At 34.6% G+C, this 14803-nt stretch overlaps 1 protein-coding gene across 3 annotated transcripts in view; it reads left to right on the top strand.

Moving 5' to 3' along the window:
* Positions 1 to 11943: 11943 nt before the first annotated feature.
* The window catches only part of LOC126748540 (serine/threonine-protein kinase ULK3-like), a 57656-nt gene continuing 54796 nt past the window's right edge, over positions 11944 to 14803 (top strand). For all 3 annotated transcript variants that reach the window (XM_050457856.1, XM_050457850.1, XM_050457852.1), the window contains exon 1: positions 11944 to 12117. The gene's annotated coding sequence lies outside the window, so the exon portion shown is untranslated. The remainder of the gene's footprint in view (positions 12118 to 14803) is intronic.

Here is a 14803-nt window from a genome sequence, read left to right as displayed (position 1 = left end):
ACCCGTTCGTTAAAATGCGAGTTATAATACTTAATGCACAAAAATAGTCAACTGACTTATTTAAACACTTACACTACTAAAAACGATCACTTACGACTACTAGAAATATTTATTTACATCTTATTTTTTTACTACTATTTATGTCCGATTTAAATATTCCAAACTCAACTTCAACTGAACTCCAACTGCCTCCTAGCGGAGATGTGGTTCATTAATACTCGGCTGACGATGATTGCGAAAGATTTGCTAATCTTCCGCGCTTCTCCAGAGATGCCATGTTATTCTGGAACGACGAAGAACAATTGGTGCTTGCGGCGTTACCAATATCGTTACAGTTTTTATTTTTTCTTATGTTATACACTTTTTTTATTATATATACATTAACCCTAGAAAGCTAAACGTTCAACGCCTATGCTGAGCTGTGTATACAGTGAGTCGAAAATCGGAGCGCACGAACATTTTCCCACCACATGCTCTGTCGTAGTCTCTGTCTCTCTCGCACGTTCGTTTATCTCTCACTTACATGAGAGTGTCCCCTATTATGCAAAAACGTCAATCTGCTTTCACGAGGTTATGTTGTATTGTTGTTATTTTGTCTTTGTCAACGCACTAAATGATGCACATCTCATAGCCGTGGCACAGGTAAGCAAAGCAGCTTTTAACTTCCCTTATCAAGGACCAATCCAATCAGGACTTGCTGAACGTCCTGAGATGCTAGGCTTTATGATTGTACATTAATTCTTATGCGATATGTTTTTTTTTTACTTTAATGTTTCGAGTTCGACCTGTTCAATTACGTTTTTCTTGGTGGCGATACTGACGCTAATATAAAGTTGTAATTGAAGAAAATAAAGGTTTGGATTGATTGGTTGGTCCTGGTTGGATTTGCCACAGCTGGGCGTCTTCGTGGTTTCCATAATAAGCAGCCAATCGGTTAAAGTGAATGAGTCGAGCTTTACTCCGCAGCGGCTTTTGTATTCTGTGAACAGCATCGTTGATGACTTTCAGAGTGCTTATGACCTGAATTTAAATGCGAAGTTAAAGAATAACGTATATTCTTTTACGCAGCTCACTCACGTTATCCTCCCCGGCAACAGCGGCTTCTGGTGGGCAACCAAACTTCACATCACACAGGGATAAAGTTCTCTTCCCATCTCTGTTCGAGCCGGAGACTCTGCTATGCTTTCATAGATGGTAGGTCGATAAACCTGCCAAAACCAATAAAGTTAGCTATCCCAGTCTTTTTGGTAGTTAGAGGCTACTTTGGCTAAATACCGAATAATGGTAATATGTAAATATTAAGCGTCGACAACAGTAGATGACCACCGATTTTCTAGTTTGGTAAAAGTTATGCCTCAACTCATTTCATGAAGTGATACTACTTCAGTGATAGATTCAAGTGATACGACCACGATGTAATTATTTCCTGCCTCTATTTTGGGAAACGGGTAATATTATAGACAATACTATATAGCAAGTTTAATAGCAATCCTTTCAAAGGGACTTCCCACGTTGTATTGGCGCATCGAAGCCTTCTGATTTCTTTGTGGCTTATTATACTCCAAGATATCTTCCTGATACACTTACCCTTCATTTCTTCTAGAAACTCCAAAATCCGACATTTAGATACAAGGATTTACCTTCTTTTCTCTTCCCCGTCGCGATCAATTTCCGCCGCAAGATCTTCCAAAATTAGAGAGTAGCATTGTGCCTAATATGACTTAATTTTGGAAGAATACTTGGCAACATCTTCCTAAGTTGGCATCTTCTATTCCTTGATCCAGTTTGGAGTAGGGACAGAAGTGTATGGATTTCTAGATCTCTCTTTTGGTTTTTTATAAGATCGTCATTTCGCCAAGTATCATAGTTCTTAAAAATGAGTAACGATCTCTTCTTTCCGCTGACAATGCTTCCAGTTCTTTGACACAGGGTTCTTGATATGGCTTGCTAAATACAGGTTGGTGATCTTCCCATTACACCGACCTTCCTTAATTTGGCAGGAGTGGAACTAACGCCTTCTGGATCGTGTGTTCGTATGTGACCAGCTTTGCCATATTTCCAGCACTCTAACTTCCGGTTCTGGCGGCTACGTCCTCCATTAACCTCCCTAATGATCCGCTTAATCGATTCCGTAAAGTCGTCCTCTCCTAGAATCACACGAGCTCGGCGCTTGTACCAGTAGTGAGGCCTGCCTCATTTCACCATCGAGGAATGCTTGAACTGCCAAACGTTCGAGGACATCTGAATATTTCGGTCAAACCAAACGTGCAATATAAGCTTCAAATTTTTGCAAGGACTCGCCTGACTTCTGGCACTGATCTTTCAACTGCCTGTGGTAGGTAGACTTGTTGCTCGTAGACTTTTTGTTTTACGGAGGGATATTTTTGCAGAATGGCATCAAGATCTCATCAAAAGTGATGATGTCCAATGTTGTCATTCTGTTTTGAAATTGATCCTGTCCTTAATCAATGAAAAAATCAGTAAAGAAGATTGTTCCATAATAATTTCTTGTTTTCTTAAATCGCTTGTCTTAGCAAAAATAAAAGTCGTCCGCGTCATGGTCTTCATCAAGTAATGCGCTACGAAGCAAGAAGACTGAACGGAGAAGAGATATCTTGCCTGTGCTGGGTGAGCCAATTCCTGTATAGCAAGTTCGCTATCCCCCAAAATTTTCGGACGGGCGTTTGTACGGTAGCGTAGTGCGCAACGCCTGCCTGGCAAATGTACATAAAAATCAACGCATAAACAAGCGCGAAACATGCCGGAGAATATGTGACAGCGGAAAGATATAGTCGGATTACCGAACAGTTGAAGTAATTGATGTGCGCGAGATATAGGCCCGCCCATCGATGCAACCTTGGCAGATTTAGACGAGGAGAATTATGCCTACTTATTTTAAATTATTTTACCGTACAGCTTTGCTTTGTAAGCAGCTTTTTTTTAAATATAATACGGTCGCCTGTAAAATGGGTCCAAACCGATTTTGAGGTTGTGCCAGGTAATGATATAATAATCCCTTTTAAGTATTTTGTTATGCTAAGTTATATGTTATGTTAATGTTATGTCATGTTAATATATTGGGGTTTACTGAAAAGGGATAGGTAATCCTTTTAAGTAATCGTGCCAGGTCAAACATTTAGGGTGTAATTGGCCAGGTTCATCAGAACCGAGCGCTACCTGAGCGCTGGAAGTTTTGCCTAAAATAGTAAGGACCAATAAAAATTGTCATACCTGAGCAACAATCGAGCGCTCAGGGAGCGCTTTTTTCTGATGAACCTGGCCATTATAAAAATATAATTTTATGATCATAATCTGGTTTTGAGAATTACTTAAGTAGCTCTTATCTTTTTTTAAATAAGTGTTTTAAAATGAAAGAAGGAATAACAAGTTAGGGGCTGCGCTGGTAGGCCTGTGAGATTTAAATTTATAGATTGAATATAAGTATATACTATATATTTGTTCCTTATTTAAAAAAGAAACAAATACTATATTTATTTTAATACATTTTTTACACATTATGTTTATAATTATGTAAAAAATTAAAATTATTTCATCATCTCATCCTGGGACACACTGTATATTAAAAATTTTATTACCTGCTGCTTCTGCTGTAAACTGGACTTTTTGCACTTTGTTGTATGCTGGATGCTCGTTATCACATGTTTTATATATGTTCATAATCACTTCCTTTTCAGCAATGGTCAAATGTTTTCGTACTCTTTTCTTGGGGGGTGACAATGGAGGTGTACGTGGCGCGTCAGCCATTATTTGTTAACAAACAAATTAAGAAATTAACAAAAAAATAAACACAATCTCAACTTTTCAATATTGCGAAGATTCTAATATTTGAATAGCAGAAAATTTAACCAAAACGATCTAAAGCCGCTCGACTAATAAAATTAAATAAAACCCCAAGCCATGAACCCTATCGAGGCTCTAGGCCACACCTCCGGCGCAGAACGATCACGTGACCACTCCATCTGTTCGGTAACCCAAGTATAATAGCAGTAACGAATGTGACAGAGAAATACGATGAGACGTGTGCGTGAGTGGGTGGCGCTATCCAACTAAAGCTTTTTATACAACCACCTAAAAATATATATACAAAACTATCTAGTAAGACGATATAAACTTACAATTTAGCTATGTAATTAAAAATAAAACAGATATACCAGAATTTATAATGAATAGAAATAATATATCTGTTTTATAAGTATGTTTTTAAATAACCGGTATACCTTTACTGCCAGAGTTACTAAATGTAACTCTAATTATAATTACTAAGCATTCCTTCCATATGTAAGTGCTACTTTTCCTTGATAGAGAGCCAGTTGGATTCTTATAAATGTGGCAAAACCTTAGACATGCATTTTGTTTTTTTTTGTAGGCGAAGTAGGTCACGCTGAGTTAAACTTGGCATAAAAGCAACATTATAATAATTTAGTAACATATGTATATGAGTCATATGATAACACTAATGAGTCAGATAATTTTAGTCTTGCCTGAACATCAAAAGCCTCTCTAAGCATATATAATAATTTTAGTTTTCCAAAACTTTTGCATAAGCGATGATATATTATGATTAGAAAATCTTAAGCCTGGATCGATAAACAAACCTACATTTTTACAAGTAACTATTGTATTTAATGGAAAATTGTCAAGCTTTAATAAGAAACGGTTATAATTTAAAATAATGTCTCTTGATTTACCAAATATAATAAACTGAGTTTTGCTTTTATTAAGAACTAGCAAATGAGTGTTCATAGTCCTACATGCAAAAAAAAAATGAAAAAATCTGATGTATAAATGAAATGAATGATAGTGAACCGCAATAAATAAGGTAAAAAAGTGCTTTGTAAGAATGCAATATATTCTTGGATTGAATAAAAACGATTTAAGAATATATGAATACTGATTTGATGCGATATGACATTGCTGGCAAGCTGATAAAATTATGTGTGTTAGTTCCTTTATATATTGAATTTTTTGTAATTTGATATATTTGTACTTGACAATATCCCATATTTACATATTGTACAGCATTTGAAAATAAAATATATTTATTTGGTGCCATAGCCATGTGTGTAAGCAAGAAGACTGCAGGGAGGAGAGAATGGAGAGATATCTCCTATACTTGCCCTATGCATCGCGCTGGAGCCTCGTGCCTCTGTCACGCTACTGCTATATAATAGCATTGAGGAGAAGCGCACTTACCATACAGGATTGGCTCACCCAGCACAGGCAAGATATCTCTCCTCGTTGCAGTCTTCGTGGTGTAAAGCTAGGGTATCGAGGACGCAGCATATGCCGTTTGTCAGCAACTTACTTATAGTCCGCGCCCAATGGACTTTGACAATTTTTAGTCCAGACATTTATTAACCACTAGCTGTTGCCCGCGACTTCGTCCGCGTTTCCGTCGTTTTTTGAAAGGTGAATTAATTGACGATTCTTCAAATTCAAATAATACTGCTCGGGAAATAGAAATAAAGTAGTCTGCTGCCTTTTTTTCTTTATTATAAATATATTAATATTTGGTTGTTAAATTCAAATTACGGTAATTTATTTTTATTATAATTGTCGCTGGCCGTATTCATTGAGTAAACGAATTGTTTGATTACAAATTTATATACTTTGATAAATATGCATTATATATAGAGTTGAATGTATTAAGAAAGACTTACAAAGATCATTATCAAGGTTGTTTTTGTATTTACATTTTATGCAGGGAAAACTTTATTTTAATTAATTATTCGTAAAAAAAGTAGCTTGTGTCCTTCCTCCACGGTTCAGTGGTTTTGATGTAATAACTGAACATGTACTTTCAGATGTTCAGTCAGGCTTTAAAGTAGGCTATGAGTCCATGACACTGCAACGACTCTCAGCCTTCAGTTTTGACATAAGTAGAAACATGGATCAATTATCAATTTCCTATCTTGTTCTCCTAGATTATAGTAAACCTTTTGACCTAGTAAATAAACTATGATTTGCTCATTGACAAATTGCACTATTGAATAGTAATTAGTTTCACGGATATTTGGCAGATGTGGCGATGGATGGAACTAGAGACAATCATTATAATGTTATAAATGGTGCACCACAGGAAAGTATTCTTAAACCCCTTTTATTTTTATTATATACCTCTGATCTCCCTTCTTAGGTTCGCTATTGCTCTGTTCATCTCAACGTCTATCATCTTTCAGACCTCAGAACTTCTGTATGGTTCTCAGCCTTATTAATGATGACTTGGAGAGAATTTCTGTTTGGTCTGGAAAACATGGTTTATTATTAAATTAAAAAAGAGTACATTTTTGACCATTAGATCAATTGGTTGGAAAAATTTTACTCATTTAATTTTGTCATCCTGCGTATTAATAATGCTGTTTATATAAATAATTAATAATGCCTTTCTGATGTCCAGTAAGCGAGAAATTTGGGCCTCATTTTTGATAGTTCTCTTAATTTTGAGTCACATATTCTATAAGAACTTTCTTTAGTGTATTTAAAAATCTATATCCATTTAAATATTTGCTTCCGCAGCAAATCAAAATTATGTTGATTGAATCTTTAGTTTTCTCTCAGATATATTACTGTGATGTTGTATAATTTTATTTTTAAAATTCAGGATACCAAAGACAAATTCAATTGGCCCAAAATTAATGTATGCGTTATGTCTATGGAGGTAGAAAATATGATCATATTACTTCAACATATGTTAACAATCACTATTTAAAATTTAAATTACGTGTTGATCTTTACTTTGCTTTACTTATGCATGCATGTCATAGTAAGCACACATTCTCTCAACTACTTGGTTTAGTATCTGGTGCCTCGGGGAGACCTCCATAACGTAAATCTCAGGAATGTTGTTAGATACCGTTGACTCGATAACCTGGACTGAAAAATGATTCGCAACATGTCAGAAGTGGTTTTTTCGGTCTACAGGCGTGCAAGTTCTGGTGTGCTGTTATACTCCTTAACCTCATTCTCTGGAAAAAAGCATTGCTTGTTATTTCCACAAAAGGCCAGTTGCAAGTTGAATGAGAGGAACCTTCAAATTCATAAAAATTATTTATTGTATAAAGGGTGTATTACATCCTCGTTTACAAAGCTGTTAGAAAAATAAAAAACTAAAATTGTCAAAATGATAAAACCAATACAAAAACAGCCAACAAAAATAAATAAAATTGATTTTCAAAGACAAACAATATTAACACTGATAAAATACTAAAACGTAGTTGTTGGCAATAAAAAAAGTCATATACATAAATATGACTTTTTATAATACACAAATGCCATAGACAACAAAACAAATATTTCATCACAGTCATCTCTCATCCTTATAAAATTCATGCAAGCTATAACATGCAGTGCTCAAAAAAAATGTCTTAACTTACTAAACCGCTTATCATTACTAATATCTTTATATTCTAGAGGCAAGTGATTGTATATTTTGATTCTCTCATAGATGATTGGATGTTTCGTAAGAGCACTCTTGAGGATATACAGGCTCAAGTTATTAGAATTAAATCTTATCGTATGTGCATTCAGTAGAGACGTTAGCCCCCTGTACTTCTTACGAACCAACTCTAAAGTCAATAAAATAAAAATACAGGTCAATCTTACTATTCGTTCTCGTATAAAAAGTGGCTAACAGTGGTCTCCAAAACCTGCCCCACATAAAAATATTACAGCCCGCTTCCGTGAAACAAAAATCGACTGCAAGAGATACAGATTTAGATTTGAATCGACTAATGCAAAATAAACATTTTTTGCCGAATCTCCATCTAGTTTACTGCGAACCAGTCTGATGGCATAACAGGCTGAGGCCAACTTCTTTCTAAGCGTCGCAATATGGAGATTAAACTTTAAGGCTTAATAGAAATGCCTAAAAATTTAGTGCAGTCTTTATTTGCGAATTGATCCCCATTTAATGAAGCACTAGCAATTTCTCCTCGAAACATAATTAGATTTGTCTTGCAAGCTTGTTTGCATCAAACCATTTTTTAAAATTGCTTATATCTTTCTGAACTGTTTCTGCCAATGAAGTGTTATTTGTTTGTAGCCACAATATTGTGGTATCATCAGCAAACAATGTAATGAATCCATTCATGATGAAACCTCGTGTCGCCCATCAACTACTTGTTTTCTAATTTATAGATATGATTCAAGCCATTCAAGAGCACATCCTCTAAATCCACAACGAGAAAGCTTCTGCAGCAGTATTCCGCGATCCACATAGTAAAATACTTAGAAAAATCGCAAAACACTGCCGCAGCCATCTGTCCCTTATTAAGACCCAAGTACAGTGTTTCCAAAAGATTGAAAATGGCATCACTAGTAGTGCTCTTATACGTAAAGCCAAACTGATTTTTATTTAATAAATTAGGTTTTTTTAGAAAAGAAGGCATCCTAATTTTAACAAGTTTATTGACAATCTTTGAGAGTGTTGGCAACATTGAGATGGGTCGAAAACTTGAAGGATCAGTTGAATTTCCCCTTTAAGAAAGTGCTTTTACAAAAGCCGTACGCAAGCTTTCAGGAAAGATACCTTTGTCAAAGGACATATTTATAATTTCGCAGAGCTCTGCAAGTACTGAGTCAGAAAGGTTACAAAATAGATAGGCAGAGAAATAAAATAGAGGTTCGTTATGGCTTGCCTTTTTGGGGTTTAAGCAACAAGGGATTATTAAACATAATTTTTGTGATTCAAAAAAAGGCAGTTAGATACCTATGTTCCGCTGGGTTAAGAGATGGTTGTAAACCTCTCTTTGTATCTCAAAAAAATCCTAACTCTTTTTTTCTTTTTATCTTAGAAACAGCTACTCTAATTTATAAATGTCCTAAACCTCCCTCTAACACTGGTCATATGACTCGCCAGGTTAACGATTTTCCCTTACCAATCCCTACATCCTCCCTCACCAAGAACTTTACAACCATGTTCCTCTATGTGTCAGACAAATTTTAGAAGTTAAGAAATTCAAAAAGGAATTAAAATCACTTTTATTATCCAGGGCATATTATAGCCTTGACGATTTTTTTAATGATACCTTTTGACCTGTGCTCTGACATCATTTTAGTGTTTTAGTTTGTTTCCTATTAAATATTTTAATTTACTTCCTCTAAATTCTGTTTTATTGACAGCTTTACTTATTTTTTAATCAAATTTATCAAAAAGATGCTTTTTTTAAAATTTTTCAATCTGTTTTGTTATAATTAATTTTGGTAATGTGTGTAAATTTTATGGTAAAATGTTTTAGATGTTATGTTTGTTTGAACTTTAAAGTGAATTTGGATTTTTTTAGTTTTTAGGATGCTTGTACACAAGATTTTGTTGTCTTACGTAATATAGCACATTTTCTTTCTTTCTTTGTTACTTCTGCCGATATCGAAATCCGCCATCTTTGAAATCATTTTGGGACGAAATGAGCTTACAGAAGGGGCAGTGTAAATATATTGGTAACGCCATAAATACCAGCTGCCTCTGACATTCGGGAATGACACAAGTGGGCACACCGCACGACGTCTGTGGAGACGCGTGTCAGCGAAATTTTTTGGACAGTGGTCTACCGAGTATATAAGGAGTCGCGTCGCCGCTGGGAGGCACTTGACAGTTTGGTTCGAAATATTGGCGCGATATTTAAATCGGACATAAATTGTAGTAATGTAGTACAGGCTATACGTCCTCGGCGAACTCCGTGCTGGCGAGACCGGTCACGCAAAAATTTGGTCACGGGCCATACAGGAATGTCCTCTCCTCTGATGGGCATGGCTCCAGTGACTGTGGACTGCGAGGGATTCGTGACGTATATTGCAGGCAGGGAGGAGTGGCAGCATTTCAACAGACCTGCATTGCCAAATAGGGGGACTATCTGGTACACAGATGGCTCCAGAATGAATAACAGAGCTGGATCAGGGCTTTGTGGTGGGATCTTACATACCAGTAGGGCATACTCGCTGGGGGAGCACGCCACTGTCTTCCAGACCGAAGTATTCGGTGTATTAAAATGCGGACAGAAAATCCTAAGCTGCGGACACCGCAATATAGTCGTAGCAATATGCTCGGACAGCAGAGCTGCCATTAAGGCTATCACGGCCGCAAAGGTAAGCTCCAAGCTTTTGCTAGAGTGCATGAAAGTCCTGGAAAAACTGGTGCAGGTTGGCTGCAGGGTCCAGCTCATCTGGGTAACTGGCCACGCAGGCCATGCAAATAATGAGGAAGCGGACTCTCTTGCCAGACTGGGATTCGCGAATGTGCCGATGGGGCCGGAACCCATAGTTGGTATCGCCAAATGCGTTGCGATCGCGTCAATGAAGGGTCTGCTGGACAAGTGGACCCACCGAAGATAGACTGAGTCTCACCAAAAATCTACTACGCCTAAAAAGACGCGAAATTGGGCTAGTGACAGGTATTTTAACCGGTCATTGGCACTTAAGAAGTCATCTCCATACTATCGGTATTGCGGACAACCCGGAATGCCGATGGTGCTGTGAGGACGATGAAACCGTTGACCATGTAGTCGGGGAGTGCCCAGCACTCACGCGCGCCAGGTTCAAATACTTGGGTAACACTTTCAGTGTACCGAGTGACTTTAAGTCCTTTAGACCAAAGAGCCTTATCGGTTTCTCTAAGGCCGTTGGGCTCTGGTAACCCGCGGTGGGGCATGATGGGTCCATCAGTAGACCTATATGCATAACTGCCTTGGCAGCCCACTGTTTCGATAATTTATTCATTCTTTGTAGTAAATAAATATTTTTAGTAGTAGTAAGTGATCGCGTTTAGTAGTGTGTGTAAAAATTAATCGGTTAATTTTTTTTTGTGCATGAAAGTGTTTTAATTCACACTTAACGAATGGTCACAATGCTCCAGTTTAATAAAACAAAGTTATATCGAAATCCTTTGGGAGTTATAGCTGTTTATATTTTTTAATATCTACAAATTCAATAACTTTTTACCAAAAAACTTTCGCTTGTACAGGTTTGCAATAATCTTAAATCGATGTCAGGACAAAGTTTTAACTAAATTCTTTGGGAGTTTCGGAAGTTATAGCATCGGACGCTAGCTTCACATTTAACCTATAACGAAAAAATTTTTGTTTGTAGAACTTCTATAAAAAGATGTAAATATTAGTTTTAGACTTTTTTACAAATTTTTATTAAAATCCATTGCGAGTTTTAGAAGTTTATTTCTTTAACATTTGACCATTTAATTCATTCTCACAAAAAAACCTTGGTTGGTACAGATTTATAACTTCCATAACGTCAGCGTCATATGAAAAGTGCTCCAAAAAAGGTCAAAAAAAAGACGAGAAAAACTATTTTAAACTAAGATAATTATTATGCTATTTTTAAGAATGAAAAGAGCGTAACTCCAATCCATCTAGCAATGAAAAATGCGTAACACCTGTTAAGATGTATAGGGTATAGGTCTTAAAAAACCGATATTAAATATGCATAATTAGTTTGATGGTACATTTCTATACTTACCTGAAGTATTTGGCGACTCGCTTTACCAATAAGTTTATAAAAATTATCCTCTCTTGATGAAAAACTATGAAAAAAAAACGAATCAGTTTTAAATACACTTTGATATAAACATTGAAAGCGCGGACTTAGGCAATATTCATGTTAATGTAGAAACCAGTGGACTTGCGCACGTTTCATTTGTGAGTATTATGGCTTCACCTATCAACGTAAGCTCAAATTATTGACGCCAAATTACAATTATTTAAGTGCTTAAAAAGATAACGCTAAAATTATATCAATTTACTTATTTATTGTTTATAATTGTACAAAAAAACTATTAAAATTTCCTCGGAATTTTAGAACATACGGGCATTATAACGATTAAATAACAGCGGGCGCGGACTATAGGTTGCTGGCAAACGACCGCGTTCTCGATTTTGTTGCTGACCTCGATTGGACGCGCATTACACACACGCGCCACGGCCTACTGTCGGGCTAAAATATCCCGCCAAAATTTGTGTTTTGTTAAACAATTGACATTCAGTTTGTTATTATCGTTATTGTGTTTTCTCCCAGTTTTTAGAAATTCGGCGCGTATCTTTCCGTAATTAATAAAAGGTTTTTCGCATCTTACAGCTCGATTAATTTTAAAAGGTAAGTCGTTTCATTTCCTAAAATTGTAAGGTTTTCTTATGTTCCTGTTTGCGCCCCGATGTAACCTAGCAGGTAAAAAATAAAATAAATTTTTTTATTCTGCGCAGTATTTGCTACACGATTTATCCGCCATTTTGCCCTCTCTACGAAGATGAGACCTCTAGTCTTGTCGATTTCGTCTTTATCTTTTTAATATACGACTTTGTTTGCAGAATCTAACCATATTATACTAATATAGATTATCAGTTATTATATTCCGGATTTTCAATTTGGTCAAATACATTTTGCGCATTACGCCGCAATAAGGGTTTTTTGTAAATGTTTACTGTAAGAGCGCTATGCCCTTGTATCAATTGATATTACTTGACCAGTTTTTAGTTATTTTAATAAAAATGCCAATAAAATATATAATTTTTTAAAGTTATTGGAAATATTTAATTATTTTAATTTGTGATCGAAAAAATCTAAATGAATAGAAATTGAGTAATATATAAGAGGGCAGCTAAAATAAACAAGCAGATCTATATCTAATAAACATCAATAATAGCAGCATTATTATTGATGTTTATTATTATTCATGTGCCTGAAAAGTTGATCAAAAAGAAGTGGACAACTGCACCCTGTCTTTAAAAAATAAGAAAAATCTGTTAGTAGTGATAAAATCCCAGTTTCAATATCAAAAACATCTACAATATTAATAGCTAAACTTTGAACACATGCCAATAACTACTAAAAAATACCTGTACTTTTTACCTGTTCATAAAAAAAATGAGAAGGAAATATTGAAAACTACAGACTAATATTATTACAATTTAATCTCTAATTCACTCTCTGGAAGTAAATCACTTATTAACTGATCAACAAAATGGGTTTTATAAAGGGAAGTCAACAATTACAGTGATTTACCTGCCTCTTAAAACTATAATAGCATTTTTCTTTTTAAAACAAGTATAGTTCCAGATTTATTCAAACAGTCCTTAATAATTTCAAACCATAAGTCAGGCTGAACATTTAAAATCCTTTTGTATAAACACTTTGGATTTATTAAAAATTGTAGTACAAATGATGCCATATACAGCCTGACTTGAGAAATTATTAATAATCAAAATGAAAACAGAAAATGCTTGGCTATTTTCCTTGACTTCTAAAAGGCCTTTGACACTGTTCCTCATCAACCAATTGATTAACTCTTTGGAACAATATGGTGTAAGAGGTCCAGCACTCGAGGTTCTTGATAGTTATATAAGTAATAGGAAACAATATGTCAAATAACTTTTTCACTGAATATTAAAATAGGTATTCCACAGGAAACAATTTAACAAGCTATATCTTTTTTATAACAAACATTAATTCACTATTGGGGTTAAACATAAATGGTAAAATTATATCATATGTTGCCGATACAACATTGATCTTTTCTAGGATTTTATGGGATGAGGTCAGGGAAGGTAATAAATGGAATGGATGTGATAAAACAATGGCTAGATTTAAATAAATTAGGCAAAATATAACTTGATTAGCCAAATAAGCCCAGACCTCGAAATTAAAGCTCTGTCAAATGTAAAATATGGGAAAATTGTGATTAATGAATATTTTAAGTGCACACAACAGTTAGATTATTTGACAAGTAAAATTCGAAGACTCATTCATAAATTCTATATTCTTCAAGAATTTTTAAACAGAAAATTACTCATACTATACATAAATCATTAAGAAAAAAAAATTAGAATTACTTAGGTATGGCTTTATAATATGGCGTGGAGCATATCAATCTGATTTGAAATCATTAAAAATAATTCAAAATTATATTTTAAAAATAATCTATGATATATCATTGCTATATATACAGTAAACAACAGTATATATAACAATTATTTTAAAACACAACCACAACAGAAGACAGACAGTGTTAAAAACAATAAAACAATTCACCTTAGGTTTCTTAATTATGTAGCCCCGAAATTTTATAATTTGTTGCCAATTATAATAAGATCAATAAATAACTTAAAACTGTTTAACAAAATATCTAGGATATATGTAAACGCACATAGGAATTCCTATGTTCAGGTACTTTCTCAATAATTGTCTCCTTTAAAGAATATTGTTTTCATTTGTTAGTTTTATGTAAGTTGTTTACAACCAGGACAGAAAATAAATACACTATTGCTGTTATTTTTCTGTAAACATGTATTTTTTTGAATAAATTTGAATTTAAATCATTAAATACTAAGCAAGTATTGGCTTTGTGTTTGGACCTATCAAAGGTTTTAACACTATTTATTGATCATATCCTGCCTCTTGATAAAATGGAAAAATATGGCATAAGGGGATCAACATTACAACTATGCAAATCATATTTAACTAATGGGCAATGGAGAGTCATTGAAATAAACTCACAGGGAAGATCTATCTTAGGTATCTTGGACCAAAAAAAACATTATACAGGGTGTGCAACTAGTGTCCATTCTAAGTTCTATTTCATACACTAATGAAATTATATATAAATATTACCACTAATAAAATATGATGATACAAATGTGACTTTAATAATAATAAATGAATTATTTTTTTATTTGATTTATAAGGTTCACCATTTAGATAATACAATTATCTTATCTATCTATTTAAAAAATAATTAGAGAAAAAAATAACCAACATTCAAAGAATTATAATATTAATATTAACG

This window comes from Anthonomus grandis, chromosome 22 (assembly GCF_022605725.1).
Source record: "Anthonomus grandis grandis chromosome 22, icAntGran1.3, whole genome shotgun sequence".
Lineage (NCBI taxonomy): Eukaryota > Metazoa > Arthropoda > Insecta > Coleoptera > Curculionidae > Anthonomus > Anthonomus grandis.
Note: the sequence above shows the minus strand (reverse complement) of the source record. Positions and strands in the feature narration are given on the sequence as shown.